Genomic DNA, 19227 nt, shown 5'->3' with positions numbered 1-19227 from the left:
ACAAGTCGGTGCGGTAACGGATCAAATTACCCACAATGAGGTCAAAGACTTTTGAGTCCCTTCCCTAAATAGTGGACATTTAAGAGTCTTTGTCACAAAGACACGATATGAGGACGCGTAACGTGGGTTTGATTCGCAAGTTCGAAGGAGGACAATGAGAAAGCTAACAATTTTGATTTTTTAATCAATAAAAAACTATTTTTTGATATTTTAATGTTAAAAATACATATTTATTGAAATAAAATCGTAAAATATTAAAAATCTTAAAATATTATTTGCCAGTGTATTCATGTGTCGGACAGTGTCCGCTTGTTTCATTAAGGACACGCCTTCAAAATGTTGTGTCCTTTGACATAGTTGAGAGCCCGTGCCTTCCTCCAAAGCTAGGGGTGTCAACAGTGGGGTTTGGTTTGGACTCAGGTAGAACCAGACTTGGACTCAATTTTTGGGTAAAGTATTGAGTTTGGGCCCAGATCTAAGTGGGTCCACTATAAGAAAAACCATACATGAACCAGATCACACCATACCCAGTAAAACCATATTTTTTATTATTTTCACATTGAAAAATTGCAGGTCTTAATCGAAACTCGGGTCAGGTCTGGGTTTGGTATAACATTTCACAAACTATACCCAGGTCCATGTATTAATCAAACCTTTAGGTTTGGACTTGGGTCGTAATCAGGTCTTATTATTTATCACCATACTCGGACCTTATAGGGTTTGGTTCGTATTGGATTTAGGTAAACCCGACCCATTGACACCCTAATTGCAGCCCACTAGAGATTTCTTGGTTAGCACGATGCCAGTGGGCCCAAGGCTGCTTATTTTACAAAGACGGAGATAGGGATGTCAACGGGTCAGATCAAGATGAAAAAAATAAAACTGAATCGGATCCGACCTAATCAAATTCAGATTCAAATTCAAAGTCAAATGAAAAAAATTAAAACCTAATCTGGATCAACTAGCATAAAACCCAATATTTACACTTAATGGGTTTGAGGTTTTAGTCCAATTTCTATTTTAATCATATTTAGGTCAGGTTTCAATGAAAAACTCAATACTGAACCTGAACCTGAATCCAATTTCTAATCGGATCCTGACTTGACTACCGAACCTAATTAATCAGATTCGGATTCAGGTTACATCGAACCCGTTGTCATCCCTAGACGAAGAAGAGGCGTAAAATGGCTTCTCACTATTTCCCAACCTGCTCACCATCCTGATGGCAGTTTTTCGATGTAAATATATATATATATATAAAAAGATACTGATCTCCTTCTAGCTAGTGACTGCATGCTTGCAAATCCTTTTTATGATATGGACATGGGCTTGATCTAACGGGGCCTAGGGCTGGTCATTGATCTGGGTTGTTCAAGGGCCAGCATTTTCAATGGTCTGGATGATCCGGTCAAAGTAAGTTGAGCTTGGGTGGTCTTGCCTTTTGAAAAGAGGCGAACCATGGCCGACTTTTCTGAACCAGGCTATGGCTAAGGTTTGAGGCCTAGCTCGTTTTGGTCTGGGCTTAGTCCTGTCTCTATACTTTTTGATGGACCGGTTTGACTGGGGCACTCTGACCATTCATTTTCTTGCCTGGCTGGCCAGCCATGAATTTGGGCTTATTTGACTTGGGAATCACACCGTTTATTATGGAGATAGACAGTGATTAGTGCATCAAGGTTCCAGCTTTGTGGTTTGTTATTGTCTGCATAGGAGGGCAGACTAGTTCATATTGAATATAACCAATGGATCATTGGTCATTCAATCTCTGCCATACACCTCACTTGGGAATAGGGATGGCAGTGGACCGGGGGAAAGCGGGGCCCCGCCTCGCCCCGTTTGGACCGGGGATGAAGGGTATGAAATGTGGATGGAGGCGGGGATGGACGCACCCTTTTCCCCGACCACGCCATGATCCCCGCCCCGCCCCGTCCCTGCCACTTTTCCCTGCCTCATCCCCACCCCGCCTCATCCCCGTTTGAACAGGGGGTGGAGGACATGAAACAAGGATGAAGGCGGGGGTGGAGGTTAAAATCCATCCCCGTCGGGGATGGAGGTTCTAATCTTAAGGCGGGGTGGGTGGGTGGAGACCTTGTCCCCCGCCCCGCTGCCATCCCTACTTGGGAACAATAAGATCCAAGTGAGCCCCCTTCACCCACCGTACATTAGCTAGCCTCTTCTTGGTAAAACCCTTGAAGTCCCTCTACCTGGGAGTGCACCCAAGCTTCGGCCTTGCAACAAGGGACACCATCATGGTTTCGAACTTGTGATGCACCGTCAACTTGATGACATTCATAAGTCACTGATGAATGAAGCCCAATGCAAGAGACAATGGAAAGCGATCTTTCATTTTGAATACTAAAATATCATAATGACATTAAAAAAGAAAGAAAGTTGTAGCTACCCTAAGTTAGGTTAGAACATGTATAAAAGGATGAAGGGGGAGGGGTTGCCTAAAGTGTGGTTTGCGAAGATCATCAAGCTTAGTTTTTCTCTTTTTGAGGTTATCAAGCTTTGGTTTTTCTCACAAGCTAAAAAAATGAAAGGTGGTGGTGTGGGTTTCTTTGTGATAGTAGTCTTGGTTGGGATGGTGGTGGATGGTGTGCATGGTGGGGAACTAAAGGACTTCTACAAGAAGAGTTGCCCTAATGTTGAGGACCTTGTTAAGGAGATTGTATGGGCCAGCATACCCAACAACACTGTTGTCCCTACAAAGTTCCTTAGGATGCATTTCCATGACTGCTTTGATAAGGTAGACATCTCTCTCTCATTGCTACTACTACTACAAATGCATGCAATACCATAAAAACCATAAAAATGTGTTTTTCTTTTACAATGGGTAGGATAGGGACCGTGTCTTCTTTGCTAAGTAGATTATCTTACATGCATTATCGTGACTGCATGACCATTTTTTTTGTTTGGTGGCTAGGTAAAGGCCATGCTATCTCTCTCTCTACAATCACATACAAGTAGTCACACATTTGCCTCGGCACCACTAAAGTCTTCCAAATCACTCTACTATCTAGCTATTTGGACCTTCTATATGAATGTTTCTAAAGCTTTGACTATCCTACCTAAGTCAAAGTCTAGCATAGGCCCTGGGGTGAGGGTCTTAGCCTCAACATTTTATATCGTCGGGATGACGACCTCTTCAGTTTTGAGTGATCCTACTAGATAAATCATTAAAGGCCTACATATGTTTAATCACACATTATATGTGTTCAAATCATTTAAGGCTGAAATTGAAACTCAACTTGCCAAAAGGATTGAGGCTGTCAGATCTGACTATGGTGGTGAATACTATGGTAGATATGATGGATTAGGTGAACATCGTCAATGGTTTGCTAAATTCTTAGAGAAATATGATATCGTCCCTCAATACACCATGCTAGGCACTTATAGAATGAATAGTATTGCTGAGAGATAAAACATGACCTTAAAGGATATGGTAAGGAATATGATTCTCATTCTACTTTACCAGAGTCCTTATGGGGAGAGGCATTAGAGACTGTAACTTATGTATTAAATAGGGTACCAACTAAATCAGTAACTAAGACCCCATATAAAATGTGGACAGACAAAAATCCTAGTATGAAGCATTTTCATATTTAGGGATGTCCAGATGAGGCTAGGCCCTACATGCCACATGAAAAGAAACTGGATTCAAGAACGGTCAACTGCTATTTTGTTGGATATTCTGAAAAATCTAGAGGTTATAAATTTTATGAGACCCTTTGAATAAGTCCTTTTTTGAGAAAAAAAAAACACTTGTTTATTTGAGGATACTGAGTTTGGGAGAGCGATAAGGTAAAAGACATTGCTTTTGAAGAAGAATCTGCTTATCTTCCTGCAATTATTATTGACAATGATTAGATTTCTATTCCTGATATTGTTCTAAAAAATTCAGAACAAGAAAATGCTTTAGATCTCCCTATTCAAAATCAAGCTTTTACTCATGGAGTACAAACTCAACAACCTAAAGGAATACCTCAAGTAACTAAAGAACAAGTGTCATTAAGAAAATCTACTATAGAGAGAAAAAGAGCAATTTCAGATGATTATATTGTTTTTTTCTAAGAACATGAGGGTGATATTGACTTAAGGGAAGATGATCCAATCAACTTTCATCAAGTTATACAAAGTTCTAACTCTCAAAAGTGGATTGATGCAATGCATGAGGATATTAAATTCATGAAAGACAATGGCGTATGAGATCTTGTCCCATTACCTGAATATGTGAAACTCATTGGTTACAACAAATAGATATTTAAAACCAAGAAAGATTCAATGGATAATGTGAAAAAATATAAAGCACGTCTTGTTACAAAAGGGTTTACTCAAAAGGGCAAGCATTGAATATACAGAGACTTTCTCTCCAGTTTCTATGAAAGATTTTCAGAATTATGATGACACTTGTGACTCATTATGATTTGGAGTTACATCAGATGGATGTAAAAATTGCATTCCTTAATGGTAACATTGATGAGACAATATATATGGTGCAACTAGAATATTTTATCTCAGGCAATGCAAAGGAAATTGTTTACAAATTAAAGAAATCCATCTATGGACTTAAGTAGGCTTCCCGTCAATGGTATCATAAATTTCATCAAGTTGTCCTCTTATTTGGTTTTGAGATGAATGTAGTTGATGAATGCATATACCATAAGTTCAGTAAAGGTAAATAAGTTTTCCTAGTTTTATATATCGATGACATATTACTTGCTAGTAATAATATATGCATATTGCACGAAATCAAGAGATTTCTGACAAAGAAATTTGAAATAAAAGATCTTGGTGATGCCTCTTTTGTATTAGGGATTGAGATACATCGAAATCGTTCTTGGGGTATTCTTGGATTATCACAAAAGAACTATATCGAAATGATTCTTGATAGATTTGACATGAAGGATTGTAAACCAGGTGACACCCCTGTTGCTAAGAGAGACATGTTTAGTCTCGCTCAGTACTCCAAACGCCAGTTTAAAATTAAGGATATGAAAAAGATTTTCTATGCAACTCTTGTAGGGAGTCTTATGTATGCTCAAGTGTGTACACGTCCGAATATATTATATATTGTTGGGATGTTAGACATATATCTTAGTAACCTAAGAATGAATCATTTAAAAGTAGCCAAACGAGTTATGCGATACTTGCAAAGAATAAAAGGTTACATGCTCACATACAGAAAGTTAGATCAGTTGAAAATCATTGGTTATTCTGATTCTGACTTTGTTGGATGCTAAGACAATCACATATCCACGTTAGGTTATATTTTTCTATTGGTCGGAGGAGCTGTTGCTTGGAGGAGTGCCAAGTAGACACTCATTGTTTCTTCCACTATGACAGCAGAGTTCGTAGCCTGTTATGTTATGAGGCATCCAATTATGAAATACGGTTACACAATTTTATCACTGGGTTGTAAATTTTTCATAATATTGAAAGACCGCTAAAGTTATTTTGTGATAATAATTCGGCAGTGCTATATTTCAACAACAACATGAGCTCGTCGAAGTCAAAGCATATTGACATCAAGTTTTTTGTTGTTAAAGAAGGAGTGCAGAATAATTAGATATCAATAAAATGTATTGGCACAAACTCCATGATTGCGGATTCGCTTACCAAAGGTTTGCTATCTAAGGTCTTTCACGAGCATACTGCTCGAATGGGTATTTTATCATTTAATGATATGTTGGTTTAGTGGGAGTTTATATTTGGACGTTCTATGACATAATAAAGTTCTATTTTAATACTTCAGTATAAAGTTCAGGTTTCAATTTTATTTTGTATTCATTTGTTGTGATCTCACTAAAGATTAAGGCAAGACCAGTTGAAAACAAGCATGTTTAGATCACATTACATGTAATTTTCACGCTTCATATCCATACTTGATTTATGTTGTTTGGTTATGTCAATATATGTGATCATTGATGGGTCTAATTACAATATTTGTAATAAAGACCGCTTTGGTTCTATGTTGACATGATCAATGGACCAAATCGTTTGAAATGTCATTTGTTAAGACAATGTTTTTGAGCTCATAAGGTTATAATGCGTGATTGTAAGGTGACATATGTAACCCAAGTGGAAGATTGTTAGATAAATCGTGTGGGCCTACATATGTTTAATCACACATTATATGTTGTTTAAGGTTAAGGCTCATAAAAAGTGATCACATACAATTGGCCATATGATATCTCATATAGTATGACTTTATTATATGCAGAGACCTCATGTGCCTTCATGTGTCAATTTTTTATTTTATGATGAGTTGAATTGAAAATACATTATAAGGTGGTTACAATTAGGTTATGGTCCCCAAACCATATATAGTGGCTATTCTCTTTTGCCTCTCCATCATCAAAAAAGAAAATTGTCTCTCTCTCATCAGGTTTAGAGAAGAATAAAAGACCACATATAAAGGTTTTAAAAGATCAAACCCGTGAAAGATCTACCAGAGCATCAATGAATTTAGGTAAGCTTCCACATCAAGTTTCATTTATGTTCTTTTCAATGATTTAGCATGAATAAATTTAACGATCAAATAAAGTTTTTCGATGGATTTAAAATCCATCAGATCTACCATTAAGTTTAAATTATAAACTTTTTACTTTTTCATAAAACTTAGAGACAACCACCGATCTTTTGTGTCAAACTTAAGGCCCAGGATTTAATCCTTCTGGTGCATGGGGTGCCACTGCTTTATCATATTTGGGGCATGTAAGGCTGGGTGGTCGTGTCCTCAACCCGGAGTTTTGCCTCACAAAGGAATGAGTGTAGGCACTCGGGTAAATCCATGCCAAATAAAGTGCTTTCAAAGATGTTCTTCGAGAACTACGTCAAAGCATCTCAATCAAATGGCCGAATCTTAGAGACTATTTCGTCCTTCAGTTTGAATCTCTTTTGTAATCTATGTGGCCTGACCTCTTGTCAGCCCCATATAATGTATAGTAATTCTTTGTTGAAATAAAATATTTTTCCTTCAAAAATAAAAAATACATATAAAGGCATCCACCAATATGATGACTTTTAATTGGGAATATTATATATTCTTTTCACTCTCTTATATAGTTATATTGCTTGCTCACATGCATGTTTTATGTGGTAAGGGATGTGATGGCTCCCTATTGTTGAACTCAAGGCAGAGAAGGGTGGCATCCCCAATGAGCATCTAGTGCATGCCACCTTGTGTTCGGACGTTGCAGGTTTAAAACCAATGGTACAGTGTAACTAGTAGGGGTCTGCTTAACCCATCTTGCCTTTCAAAAAGCAGGTTTCGAGATCATACATCAAGTGAAGGCCCAGGTTGAAAAGAAGTGCCCTGGTGTGGTTTCATGAGCTGATATTCTTGCATTGGCAGCCCGTGATGCTCTCCTTCCAAGTAAGCTTACATGCATGCATGGACTTAGGGATGTAAATGGGTTAGATTCGGTTTGGATGTAGGCATTACCGAATCAGATTGACCTAATCGGATTTTGGGTTGGACTCAGATTTGGATTACAAAAGCTCAATGTGAATCTGGATCCAATTGACTTACTTAAATAGCTAATCAAATTTAAGATTTATGTGCATTCGGACTCAAATATCCATTAGATTCAGATTCAGCCTTGAATGCAATACTCTATACCAAACCCAGGTTCCAATCATCAATCAGATACCACTTATGCTAGGGAACCCGACTAACGGATTTGGATTTAGTTGGATATACAAACCGGATCCGAATAGTTGATATTTCACGACCTAATGAAATTTGTTTCATTTTCTTGTGCAGTTCAAGAAATTGATGTGGAATGTTTTGACTGAGAGAATAAATGGGAGAGTTTCTCTTGATAGTGTTATGCCTTCGAACCTCCTACCTTCACCCTTTATGAACTTCAGTCACTTGTGGAAACCTTTGCAGGAAAGACCTCAATGTCAAAGACCTAAAGACCTAGTGGTCTTATAAGGTATGACTTGGTTGGCTAGCTTCTTCTTTTTTTAATGCTGAACAAGTAAACCATCCCCTGAACCAAAAATCTTGATGGTGTAAACCTGTGGCGCACCGAAAACATTTTCTAGAAAGAAGGTTTGATTGATAAGTCGAGAAAAAGAGGACTCCTGTTGTTAAGTTAATTAAAAATGCCATCTTTTAAAAACAAGGGATATTTTGAAAAGATCACCATTAATTTTTTAGCATAGCATCCTGACTTTGAAAACGTCATAGCAAGATCAAAATATCAGTGGTACCTATAATTATGATTTCATCAAATTCAGTTCATGCTCCTACCTATCATCTAGATATACCAAGAGAGATGTACAATCGAGTGAGGCTACAAAAAATATTTACTCATATCTTAATTGCCAATGATGACTTAGGGTGAGTTTGGGTGACATGCTAAACCCGATTTTAAAGCTCGTTGGGTTTTAGTTGAATAACCCGGTTTTGTGTTGTGTTTATACGACACCAAAATCTAGTTAATGCAAACCCAGTTTGTGCTAAAACCAGGTTTGAAAAAATGAGGTCCCCCATTTAGACATAAAAATTATGATATCAAATTTTAAAAAAAATGATCTCATTTTTTTCTTTAATTAACAATTGGGTCTTTTGCTATGTGTGTTGGGTCGTGTTGCACCGCCGGTCCGGAGTCGCCGGCGCCTCAGCCACCAGCCGGTCTGAACCCTTGCAAAATCAAACACACAGAATGCATACCTGAGGCGGCCATTTGCCGGAGGGCGGAGGATGTTGTCGGAGAGGGGTCTTCTTCAACTCAGCTGGTCTGCAGCCACCACAAGCGCAAGCCTCCGAATGCCACCAGTGAGTCGACCTTTTTCCCTTTTTCACTATATACACAGATTTGATTTTTCACTCTTTTTCCCGTATGAGGTTGCTCATGAAACCTCCCTTTTATAATCACCGAATGAGAACGGTTAAGTAATCGTTCTCCTTTTATTCGGTAATGGGTTTAACTGAAGGAGCACTTTATGGGGAGCGTTACCCACATCGTGGGTAACCACCACCAACGTGGTGGTTTATCCCAACATTCTCCCACTTGTTTCGACGATAAACCCTTTAACCAGAAAACCTTATGGGAATAACTTGATGAATAGAATGGCCTTGTAATTCTATTTTATAGGTCCTTAGTTGAATCTCTAATCATTATAAGATTAACAACAACCATAATAAGAATAAAAAATTGAAAGTGATCACTTTATTTATATGCATATATCAAAAAGAGTTTAACAATCTTATCCTCATTATATGTTCGGAATATAATCCTGGTGCTATCCCTTTAGTAAGAGGATCAACGATCATATCTTTGGTATCAATATTAACAATATGCACTAAATGATTCTCTGTTTTTTCTTTAACAACAAAATACTTCAAGTCCATATGCTTACATGACGTAGTACTTTTGTTGTTGTTCGAAAAGGACACCGCAACTTCATTATCATAGTAGACCTTCAGTGGCTTCCCAATGGAATCGACTACCTTTAACTATGATATGAAGTTCTTTAACCATATAGCCTGCGAAGTAGTCTCGTACAATGCTATGAATTCTGCTTCCATGGTGTGGGCAGTAGTGATCGTCTGCTTCCCACTCCTCCAAGAGATTGCACCCCCAACAAGTAAGAAGACGTACCAGTAATAGACTTTTTACTACCGAGGCATCCTCCTAAATTCGCATATGAGTAGTCAATGACCTTGAGGTGATCAACTTTATGATAGGTTAACATATAATCTTTTGTCCCTTGCAAATACCGCAAGACTTTCTTGGCAGCCTTCCAATGGGGTAAACTTGGGTTAGACTGAAATCTGCCAAGCACCCCTACTGCAAAAGAAATATCTGGTCGAGAACATGTCTGCGTGTACTGCAAGCTGCCAACAACTGATGCATATGGATAAGCATTCATCTGTGCTTTGTCAATATCATTCTGTGGACAATCCTTTAGGCTCAACTTGTCACCTTTTGATATGGGTGTAGAACTAGGAGATCAATTCTCCATCCCATATCGCTTTAACACCTTATCTATATAGGATATTTAGGAGAGGCCTAGAAAATCTTTTGCTCTGTCTCGACAAATCTCAATGCCAAGAACATAAGCAGCCTCACCCATGTCTTTCATATCAAAATGTGATGCAAGAAACTGTTTTGTCTCTGAAAGCAACTTTATATCATTGGTTGCAAGTAAAATGTCATCCATATACAACATCAATATAATGAACTTACTCCCACTTTCCTTAAGGTATATACATTGATCAATAATATTTTCTGTAAACCCGAAAGTCATAATGATTTGGGAAAATTTAATATACCACTGTCGGGAGGCCTGTTTAAGTCCATATATTGATTTGTTAAGCTTGCAAACCAAACGATCATTTTCAAAGAAACCAAGAGGTTGTTCCATGTATACCTCTTCATTTAGATCCCTGTTGAGGAACACTGTTTTCATATCCATCTGATGTAGCTCTAAGTCATAATGAGCTACGACGACCAAGATTATCCTCATTGACTCTTTAGTTTAGACAAAAAAAAAATGTCCCATTATAGTCAATGCCCTCCATCTGAGTGAATCCTTTAGCAACCAATCTAGCTTTATGTCTCTCTATGTTACCTTTGAAGTCTTTCTTGGTCTTAAAGACCCATTTACACCCTACGAGTTTTACTTCTTTAGGTAACGTAACAAGATCCCATACTTGATTTTTAGCCATAGAGTCTAACTCTTCTTTCATGGCTTCTATCTAGTGCGAAGATTGTTTGCTTTCAACAACTTCCATAAAAGTCAACGGGTCACCATCCATATCTATGAAATCACCAGGCTCCTGAAGATACAACACATAATCAGGATGTATGGCAGATCTCCTAATCCTTGTGGATCTCCAAACAGGTCGTTCTTCAGGCTCAGATTGAACCTGATCATCCTGTTCGTGCTCTTTTGCATTGTCCACAATAAGTTCACTTTGAATTTGTGCATTAACAATCGAATGATCAACCACACCATCATTAGGAATAACAATGTGATATCTTTCGATATTTTCCTTAACAGGTGACAAAACTGGATCTTGTACTTCCTCAAAACCAAGGCTTTGAAGTGCACTTAATCCTATTGAACCATCTTCTAGGAATTTTGCCTTATCCGTTTCAGCAATCTGTGGTGAGTGAGATGGGTAATAAAACCAGTACTCTTTTGATCTTTCTGGATAACCAATGAAATATCCATTGGTTGTTCTTAGATCAAAGACTTTAATATGGGGGTTATATAATTTAGCCTCTGCAGAACATCCCCATATGTGTATATAAGATAGTGATAGTTTCTTACATATCCACAACTCGTAAGGAGTTTTAGGCACAAATTTCATAGGAACTTTATTCAAAATATGCACAACATTCCTCAAGGCTTCACCCCACAACTTTATGGGAAGCGTTGAATAATTCAACATAGCTCTGACCATTTCTTTAAGCGTACGATTTCTTCTTTCAGCTACACCATTCTGATAGGCACTACCAGACATTGTATATTGAGGTACAATGACTTCCTCTTTGAGAAATCACGCTAATGGTTCTTCCTTTTACCCCTATCTCAGTAAATCTACCATAATATTCGTCCCTTCTATCAGACCTGACTATCTTAATAACCTTATCGGTTTGTTTCTCTACTTCTTTCTTAAATTCCTTAAACATCTAAAAAATATCAGATTTTTCAAAGATCAAGTAGAGATACATATACAGAGAATAGTCATCAATAAAGGTGACAAAATATTTTTCGCTTGTGTAACAAGGGAAAAATGGTCCACATACATCCGTATGGACTATCTCCAATATCTCACTGCTGCGTTTGGCACCCTCTTTATATGTGTTTGTATGCTTAGCCTTTATGCAATCAACATATGAGTCATTGTCGGTAAAATCTAGAGATTTCAAGATCCTTTCATTTACGAGTCTCTTTATTCTCTTTTCAGAGATATGACCCAACCTTCGATGCCAAAGCATGTAACATTTATCATTTATCAAGTTACGTTTATTTTCAACCAATGCGTATTCAGAAGTCAGAGACTCCTGAGTTTGGATCTTCACATTCAATCTATATAAACCATCATAAACTAATGCAGAACCAATTTCAATTGAATTTCTGAATATGAACAATTTAGAATTTTCAAACTTAAAATAATATCCAAATTTGTCCAACTTTGAAATTGAAATTAAGTTTCTACTATATGATGAAATATAAAAGACATCATGAAGATCTAAAACTACGCATGTATCCAGAGTAATCATGCAGGTTCCAACACCCTTCACATGTGAATGCATCTTGTTTCCCGAATGGATGCTCTTCTCATGCATGATTGGTTTCCTTCTGCTTAGAAACAATTGTAGACAGTTGAAAATATGAATAGTAGCACCAAAATCAATCCACCAACTATTTTCTGGAATTTGTAATAAATTACATTCATGAGAAACAAATGACAAATAACCTCTCTTTTCTAACCAATTCTTGTGCGTTATTCTATCTGCCTTCCTATGTCCCTTCTTCTTGCAAAAGAAGCACCTTATGGGAGTAGAGTCAGATTGCTTGTCTTGGGATGACTTATCCCCAGTTGGCTTCTTCCTAGCATTTCTCTTAAATGCATTCTTCCTTGGTCCTACCTTGGATGTATGAGAAGCCATATGTGCACTCTGCACCTTCTCCCCTTTCAACCTCTCTTTTTGTTCAACACACTTGGACATAAGTTTATTGAACGTACATTCATCATTATGTGTGTTGTAAGAGATTTTGAAAGGTCCGTATTCCAAAGGTAAGGACGTTAGAACTAAATGCACTAGAAAAGAATTAGAGATGGTGAGCTTCATGTCATTTAGCTGAAACACTATGTTCCTCATCTCCAAAATGTGTTGGCGAATGTTTCCCCCTCCAGTATATTTCATAGATATGAGCTTAGACATCAGGATATTGGCTCTGGCCTTGTTTAAACTCACAAACTTTGCCTTAATAACATTCATGAATTCTCTCACTGTTCTACATTATGGAATAGCACTACAAATATTCTTAGCTACTTTAGATTACAAAAGCAACAAGCTAAGCCTATTCGAGCGCTCTCACTTCTCAAAAGCAATCTTTTGATCAGCAGTGCTCTGATCAATGAGGGCAGCGGGTTCATCTATCCTTAGGGCCAGATCTAAATCCATATACCCTAATGCAAAAAGAACAGTTTTTTTCCAATCACTAAGGTTAGATCAATCTAGAAAAGGTATAGCGCTAGAGCCATCTAAAATCACAGAACTAGAAACTGCATGACAAAAGACACGTATCAAGAAGCATTCGTACGAGACTAAAACTTTAATGGAAAAAGCAAAAGAATAAAGGCCCTTGATACGCTTATTTTCAGGTGAGTGAGAGGGGTCATCGAAGTCCTACTTTGATAAGAGTTCCGACACGCGAAACCACTTCGCTTACTAACCAAATTCGGTAAAACTAAGGTTCTTGTGAAGTTAGATCATCAACACAAGGTACCTTTGGATATACATGTGTGATGTATCTCAACACATTTACCTTATTTTACCCTACTTAAATTCCGAACACGATAAAACTACCTTTGGGTCGTTTATTGTTTCATAAATCTAAGTACAATGTAGATATTGACTTAAACTGTATGATAGTATAAAATTCTTTGATGACATACGTGTTTTCAGTCACTTTGGTGACATGAAAACACTAAGTTATCTAACTATTCTTAATGCCAATATGAAAAAACAATATCTTGAAATGGTTCGTAAACCGAATGGACCAGTCATATGACCTTCGAAATGGTTCGAAAACTGAAAGAACCAGTCATATGTATCACAAATCAGTCTTAAAGCACTCTGAACCGGTCTGAAACATCCCCGGACCAGTCATCCAAGGGTCCGAACCAGTTCTAAACCTTATGAACCGGGTCAAGTATGAACAAAAGTTCATAAAACCCTATAACCGTATAAAAAAATCCTTGTATTTTCTTATATTTAAGAAAACAGGGTCTTATCATCTCGGAACCGGTGAGAAACCGGAAGGAACCAGTTAAAAATGGCTCTGAACCGGTCCCAAAAAGAGGCCCAATCAATCCCTGATCCGGTTCAGGCCAAATAGTGCCTGGACCCTACTGGATCCGGGTTGGACCCGACTGTAACCGGATCTGAGTTTGACCTGGTATGAATTGGATCTGGGTCAGATCCGATATTTACTAGATCCAGGTCAGACCCGGTTTGATCTGGATCCGGGCCAGACCCGGTACTAACTGGATCCGGGTCAAACCCGGTAATAATCGGATTCAGGTCTGCCCGGGGTTTACTGGATCTGGGCTAGACCCGGTAATAACCGGATCTGGGTCTGACCCGGGTATAATGGATCCAGGTCAGACCCGTTTAGACTTGATTCGGTCGGACCCGATATTAACCAGATTCGGGCCCGAATCGAATACCAGACCCGATCCGGTTCCACCCATTAAAAAACTGAAAAGGGGCAGAAAACCCTGATTTTTCTCAAAAGAGGGGTTTTCCCCATCTTGCAGCCGGCGACCAATGTCGCCCGCCGGTGACCAACGTCGCTTGCCGGCGACCAACGTCGCCTGCCAGTGACCCACGCCGCCTGACGAAGACTCACGCAGGAGTCCCGCCGGCGATGTACACCAGAGCCCCGCCAGCGACGCACCACCGACAAAAACTTGCCGCTCGACATAGCCTGCTGCCCTGAAATAGGACGCCAGAGTGTCCCGGATGTCGCACGTCACCAGATGGTTTTTGATGCCGGCGAATCGTTTGTCGAAGACTCCAGTTTCCCGGCGATACAACATCCCAATGGCTTCAGGTAAAAGAAAAACCCGAAACCCCTTTAACTTTTTTTTTGTTGTCTATCGCCCAACGGCGACAGTCGCCGACTGTTGTCGATTGGCTGCAAAATTGCCCCACGACGATCTGACATGCCAGACGGCCAGAGCACACCCCACAACGAAAGTGTGGTGGGCCAATAACCCATTGTTGGGTCGTGTTGCACCGTCGGTCTGGAGTCGCCGGTGCCTCAGCCACTAGCCGGTCTGAACCCCTGCAAAATCAAACACACAGAATGCGTACTTGAGGCGGCCATTTGCCGGAGGGCGGAGGATGTTGCCGGAGAGGGGTCTTCTTCAACTCAGCTGGTCTGCAACCACCACAAGCACAAGCCTCCGAATGCTACCAGTGAGTCGACCTTTTTCTCTCTTTCACTATGTTTTTCACTGTATATACAAATTTGATTTTTCACTGTTTTCCCCGTATGAGGTTGCTCATGAAACCTCCCTTTTATAATCACCGAATGAGAACGGTTGAGCATTTGTTCCCCTTTTATTCGGTAATGGGTTTAACAGAAGGAGCACTTTATGGGGAGTGTTACCCACATCATGGGTAACCACCACCAACGTGGTGGTTTATCCCAACAATGTGTACATGTTAGGTGCGCAGTATTAGTCACTGCAATTTTTCAGCTACCGGCTCTACAACTTCACAGGGAAAGGGGATGCAAACCCTTCAATGAACCCCATCTATGCAGACTTCTTGAGAATCGAATGCACCTCTCTCTCAGACACCACCACCATAGTTGATATGGACACCCCAAGCTCCATCTCTTGTAATAACCACTACTTCCTGCTCCTCAAAATGAACCAAGGTCTCTTTCAATCAGATGCAGCACTTCTCACAGACAAGAGAGCAGTGTTGTTAAAAGCACGCCTTGAGGTGCAAAAGGCGTGCCTCAAGGCACCATGGTAAAGCATGAAGAAGAAGAAGATGAACTTTCTTAGTTATATAATCGGTTTTTAGTTACTTTTTTATAGTTTTTTAATTCTGAATTATATAATTAGTTTTCTTAGTTTCTCAGTTATATAATCAAATTTTTAGTTACTTTTTTATAGTTTTTTAATTCTCAATTATATAATTAGTTTCTCAGCTATATAATCAGTTTTTTAGTTACTTTTTTAAATCCCAATTATATAATTAGTTTCTCAGTTATATAATCAGTTTTTTTGTTACTTTTATAGTTTTTTTTAATCCTGATATGCTGTGTAGTTTTTCTCACAACTATATAATTTGTTTCGAAGTTATATAATTACTTTCTCAACTATATAATCAGTTTCTCAATTACTTTTACATGTTAATATCATATTTTTTAGTATTTATTTGAGATTTTTTATTTCTTATTGGTTGTTGCTTCATCAATAAAGCATTTATTTATTTATTTATATTTTTAGATATTTTTTATAAATTTTTAAAGTTTTAAAAAAATATTTGAGGCTTACCCTCTAAATCTCACCTCAGTTTTTGGTGGAGCGCCTGGCTACCCCTCAACACTTTTCACAACATTGCAAGAGAGGTAATAAGGTGGTTGACTCAATGCTCATCTCCAAGAATTTCTCAGTTATATAATCAGTTTTTGTGTACTCACAGGAAAAGCTGGAGAAATAAGGAAGAGTTGGGCTGTTGTGAATGCTTAGAATGTGTTCATGTTAGTAAGAAAGTGAGGCTACATGAACTAAGAAATAAGAATAAGAGACAATTAAGTTGCAATAATGTGCATTTCTGTATTTCCAAAGACCATGAACTAAGAATAAGAAGGAAGTTGCAATAACAATTCTTAATTTATTTATTTCAAAAATGGTTGTTATGCTTGCATCCATCTGATCTCCCATCCAAGTGTTCAACCAATATTATGCCATACCATGATAAAAAATATCATGATATTATCATGATATTTTCAAAGGCTAATATTATATTGAAAAAGTGACATTTTCATAATGTTGCCTGTTATGAAAATATCATTTTTGTCGCAATATTAACTTGATAAAAAAATGATGTATATTTTATGTTTTGATATACTGATATTTTTCAAAGATTTTCTTGACAAAACTTTGATTTACTAAATATTGCAAGATTTTTTTTTCGTTATTATTTTCCCAAGAACTAGATCTGCAACTATGTGCCACAAAAAACAAAAAAATAATAGTATCAGTTTAAATGAATAAGATTGAAGGAAAATCTTATTTCAAAGAAAAAAAATTGAAGTCAAGAAACAGTGATAGATACCAAATAGAATATAGACTTAATGATTTTTTCTTTCTTTTTTTCCTTCTTTTTTTTTGGGCTTAGGCCAAGGGAATACCCTCCCATGACCAGCCATACATTAGCATGCATCCAGTTGGTAAAATCCGACCCTGCTTAAAGTACCCATTTACTTTCAGTATTTTGAACTCAAGCTTCAAGCCCTAAAAGAGATTAATTTTTGGATGACTCAAAATTTAATTTTCAGATTGCCATAATTTGAGCAATGGACATTCAAATGAAAATGTTCAGCAAGGATTCTGCCATAAAGAAAATGATATACCCTGATTGCTAGGCGTGCAAATGGGTCAGATTCGGGGCGGATCCTGCTATATCCGAATCTGAATCCAAAATGCAAACATTAGATATCGATCTGAATCTGAATTCGGATCCGAATTAGATCTGATGAGGTAAGATTGAATCCAAATCTGAAATACAAGTGTGATAATATTGGATCTAGAAAAAATAGAAGAAAACAAGCCATTTACATGTAAAAAATTCTATTGGGTTGGATTTTGATTTGGATAAATTCTAGATCCAAATCAAAATACTGATTCAAATCCGAAAGTAATCCGATTGATCAGATCTGAATCCGACCAGAATGCACATTAGGATTTTAATTAAAGGATCCCAAATCCGAAAATAGCATTTGGACTTGAATAGGATATCCGACCATATCCGATACATTTGCAGCACTACTGAAATACGCACCTGAAGTTCGTGCAAAACTTTCCAAGAAATGTACGTGTGTGCGTGCGTGCGCGCTTATATGTGCATAAAAGATATGCATCACATAATAATGTGCAAATAAATTGGTTGCTAAACATGAAAGGGATAGAATAAGTTAGTTCATTTCTTCAATTTATCATTATTTAGGGAAAAAGGTGAAAGTGGAGTTGAATTATTCTTTTCTCTCTGAAAATAAACATCTTCCTTTTTTTCAACCCAAATGAGTGTTATCCCACAAGATGAGTTTGGTTATGAGCTTAAAAAATGTGGGTCCCACAAGTTTGGATATCCACAAGGCCAAAATCCTATCCACAACTAGGGGTGTCAACAGGTCGGGTTTGGTTCGGACCAAGGTGGAACTAGACTTGGACTAGATTTTTGGGTATGGTATCCGGTCCGGACTCGAGTCTAATAAGGTCCACTATAAGAAAAACCATACCGGGACCTGATAAGAACTACATGAACCAAACTCGGACCATACCCGATAAAACCATATTTTTTATCATTTTGACATTGAAAATTTGCAAGTGATCTTAATCGAAACTCGGGTTGGGTCCGGGTCTAGTATAAAATTTTACAAACTATCCCCCGGTCCATGTATTAATCGGGCATTCGGGTCCAAATCCAAGTCCAAATCGGGTCTTATTATTTATCACCATACCCGGATCTTATATGGTTTGGTTCGGGTCGGGTTCAGGTAAACCAGGCCCATTGACATCCCTATCCGCAACAATGTCAAGAATCTGAATTAGTTAAACTATACTAGTTACTTAAAACAGAAGAACAAAAATCAAGGGTGAAAGATTAGGGCAAATTCAGAGAAAATATTTTCAAACTATTGCCTGTTTTGAAATATCGTGTTTTTAATTGTTATTAACACGATAAAAACACATTTTGCTTAGTTTTTTTTATATTATTTCTATATATATTAAATATTATATATATATATATATATATATATATATATATATATATATATATATTATACAAACTAATATTTTCATGAGATTCTGTCTAGAAAAATGCACTTTTTCAAAATATAGTGAGATTTCCCCTCAACGACGTTTTCCCCGAGAACCAGATTTCTGACTATGGTTAAAATTATTCTTTATAGAAATAATTACGACAGTAAGATAATATACTTATATGAGCAAATATCAAGGATTAGGTACTATCCGATCACCATCCTTGATACATATATGAGCAAAATACATCGGATTAGGTCTGTATCATGAACATTTCTTTATCTTTTGAACAATAATGCATCATGCATGTGGCTACTTGAAAGTGGTCCAGACTTCGGCAGGCTGAGCCAGCGTGGCTAAGTCTCTGCACCTGAGGCGGTTTCTCCGAGTAAAACTCAAAAAAGTCTAACTTGGCCAACATATATATATATATATATATATATATATATATATATATA

The sequence above is a fragment of the Nuphar pumila genome, chromosome 3 (genome assembly GCF_984573655.1).
Source record: "Nuphar pumila chromosome 3, dmNupPumi1.hap1.1, whole genome shotgun sequence".
Taxonomy (NCBI): domain Eukaryota; kingdom Viridiplantae; phylum Streptophyta; class Magnoliopsida; order Nymphaeales; family Nymphaeaceae; genus Nuphar; species Nuphar pumila.
Note: the sequence above shows the minus strand (reverse complement) of the source record.